Genomic DNA, 3786 nt, shown 5'->3' with positions numbered 1-3786 from the left:
TTTTGAGAGTGGCTGTGCCTGTGTAGGATAAGAAAAAGTGTGTCCCAAAGATTCCAAACACGTAACAAACTCCTAGGTGCTGCCAACACCACATCAATTGCAGAAGAGTCATGTTTTCACTGGAACATGTACTATGTTTTCTCCAAGAAGCAAGCTTAAGGAGTATCTGATGAAGACCGCTTCTGATCCTTAAGCTCTTGACTACACACATTCTTTATCTCACATGATTATTTATTTACTCATTTAGAGAAAGGATTTTGCTGTGTAGCTGAGGCTTCCCTAAAATTCACAATCCTCCTGCTTCAGCCTCCTGAGAGCTGAGATTACAGGCATGTATCAGCCTGCCCAGCTTTGTCCACTTTCTTTATTTAAAACAGAATCTGTCCATCACTGTGTTAGGTGAGGGAAAATTAAGCTACTTATGAATCACTGGCCAAATCCTGCATGTTCCATTTCAATACAGTCTTTCAGCCAAGAATGTTTAATCTAGATTTCTAAATGATTGGAGGAAATCCCACAAAGAAATAAACAATACATTCTTTAAAGATTTTATAGCACATTAAAAATGAAATAAAATTTAAATGTAGATATCCATAAATAGTGTTTTGTAGGAATACAACCACACCCATTGCTTTATCTGTCCTGACTTGGATAGAGACCTATAACTTACAAAGCTAAGCATATTTACTGTCTCACCTAGCACTGTGCATGTAACTCTGAAGATCAAACTAGTGTCCCCACACTTCAGTCACAGTGATGAAGACAATCAATACACGCCTAAAGACAAGAGAATCATAAATTAAGATTAATGTTATAAAGGTATCCATATAGAACAATGGGATAAAGACAAATGGTGTCAAAAATGGAAGGGGGAACAGTTGTGTGCAGGGAGGGTAAGGATGTGACATTTCTAAGGCAAGCTGACAAAATCAAAATGATTAAGGAACCAGTGAGAGGAAGCCCAGACTTGACCGTTTTAGGCCAGAAAAGAGTTATTTATACAATCTATCCACCAGTATCTTGGTAGCATAAGAGCCCTCACAGAAACTATATGGATGAGCAGGTATGTAAATTTGAAGAATTTAGTTTACCAAAGTAAGGTAGAGACAGGATCTCACTCTTGGGCCACAGCTTGCTAACCTTTGAGGGTATAGTTGTATGTTCAACTGTAACCTTCACAGCAAAGCTGTAAGCTAGAAACATAAACACTTAAGTCATCAGGTCTAAGTAATGGGCTTTGATGGCATCAAAGAGACTGTAATGGAGGAAGATTTAAAAAGCAAGGCTCACAGGCAGTGTGGATAGTTGGTAGTGGAACACTTGCATAAAGCAATGTATTTCATCATCAGAACTCAGGGGGCATTGAAAGGGGGGACATAGTAGCATGTTTGCAAGCATTCTAGCATTTCTTGGCTTGTGGACAATCTTCATCAAAACTGCATCTCTGAAGGGTGAGGAGATATCTCAATAGGTAAGGTACATGGTATGCAAGCATACGGACCTCAGTTCTATCCTCAGAACTTATATACAGAAGCCACGCAGGTCCCTATTCCTATCTAGTAGGCTAGTAAGAGACTATCTCAAATAAGAAAACAAAAAATAAATTAAAAAGACCAGGAGCCTGGGGAAGAACAATCATTTGACCTCTGACCTCTACACACATGTGCACATGCATCTACATGAGCATCCAAACACCACACACACACACACACACACACACACACACACACACACTAAATCACTAGGATTATTTAGAATCTGAGTCCACTGTCAAAGAAAAAGGGAAGTCTTCTCTTTTTTAAATCACAGTGAAGTCAAATTGCTTCTGTTTCTAGTACTTATATGAATTAAAGAAGGAGACAGGGGAGGGGAGTGGAGGGAACCATAACAAAGAGCTCTCTCACATCAATGGCAGTTTGAAAGTCAGCCCTTCTAATAAGAGCACCACACATGCACAACATCAATTGTTCCTTCTCTTAAAAATCTACTTTATTCTAAAAAAGACTCAAGGCACCTTGTTTTTCCTGGTCCTCACTTAGACCTTCCGCTTCTCTATTCATTCGTTTCACACCAAAGTTAGATCTGCCCCTGTTGTCTGCACTAAACTCATGCAGATGACATCATGATGAAGGGAGCCCATGTGGCAGGAAAGCAAAGGGCCTTTTGTTTCATTTGATTTGATTTGTTTTATAACAACTTTCTCCTTGGAGCCATCTGAGAGTCTCCCAAGAACTACCTTTCTCTTCCTGGAGGGTTGCTGCAAAGACAAATCACAAGGTTCTGGCTCTTCATGTTTCTACACAGTCTCCCAAAACTCTCTTGCTGGGGGCCAAACTTCCGAAACACAAACTGTTGACAGACCCTCTTGCAAGAACCTTTTACCTCAGTTGCTATCCATGTTGCTTACAATCCCATCTGTACACAGGTTGTGAATTTCTATATTACTTGGCTTGTCTAAAGTCCTCCTCCTCATGAATTATGCATACTGCCAGCCTGTATCCAGCTATCTACAGTCAAAGGAGGCCACTACTCTCCTCATATTTGACCTTATTTCCAGAAGTGGCTGGTGCAGGCCACATGAAAATGACTCTCATTAACAGCATCAGATTCCATGAACCAACTGGAGATATTGGTGTCATTCCAACTTCACCTCAACTCTCAAGAAAACATACTTTAATGATCAATCTTCATGAAAATGAATTAGTTTGAAAGTAAAATAGTAAAATATCACTCGAATCTAATTTAGTTTGTTAGGGTTTTTCTTTGAGTGATTGTGTTTTGTCTTTCTTGGTTTTTTTTTTAATATATATATATTTGTTGTGTTGTAAGAAATGGCAACTTAGTACTACTCAGCTATTAAAAACAATGGATTATGAAATTCTGGACAAATCGATGTATCTGGAGGGTATCATCCTTAGTGGGATAACCCAATCACAAAAGAAGTCATTAGATATGCACTCACTGATAAGTGGATATTAGACCAGAAACACAGAACACCCAAGATACAATTTGCAAAACACAAGAAAATCGGGAAGAGGGAAGACCAATGGGTGGATACTTCATTCCTCCTTAGAATAGGGAACAAAATACCCATGAAAGGAGTTACAGAGACAAAGTTTGGAGCTAAGACAAAATGATGGACTATCCAGAGACTACCCCACCAAGGGATCCATCCCATAATCAGCCACCAAACCCAGACACTATTGCATATGCCAGCAAGCTTTTGCTGAAGGAACCCTGTTATAGATGTCTTATATGAGGTTATGCCAGTGTCTGGCAAATACAGAAGTGGATGCTCACAGTCATCTATAGGATGGAACACAGGGCCCCCAAGGAGAAGCTAGAGAAAGCACCCAAGGAGCTGAAGGGGTCCGCAACCCTATAAGTGAAACAACAATATGAATTAACCAGTACCTCTCAGAGCTCATATCTCTAGCTGCATATGTATCAGAAGATAGCCTAATCGGCCATCACTGGGGAGAGAGCCCCCTTGGTATTGCAAACGTTATATGCCCCAGTACAGGGGAACGCCAGGGCCAAGAAGTGGGAGTGGCTGGGTAGGAGAGCAGGGTGGAGAGAGGGTATAGGGAACTTTCAGGATAGCATTTGAAATGTATATTACGAAAATATCTAATAACAAAGAAAGAAATGGCAACTTAGTTGCTTTTTTTTTCTTTCTTTCCTTGTTTTATTTTTATTTTTTTTGATTTTTAATATTTTTATTACATATTTTCCTCAATTACATTTCCAATGCTATCCCAAAAGTCCCCCATAGCGCCCCCCACT

The sequence above is a fragment of the Mus caroli genome, chromosome X, assembly GCF_900094665.2.
Source record: "Mus caroli chromosome X, CAROLI_EIJ_v1.1, whole genome shotgun sequence".
NCBI lineage: Eukaryota > Metazoa > Chordata > Mammalia > Rodentia > Muridae > Mus > Mus caroli.
Note: the sequence above shows the minus strand (reverse complement) of the source record.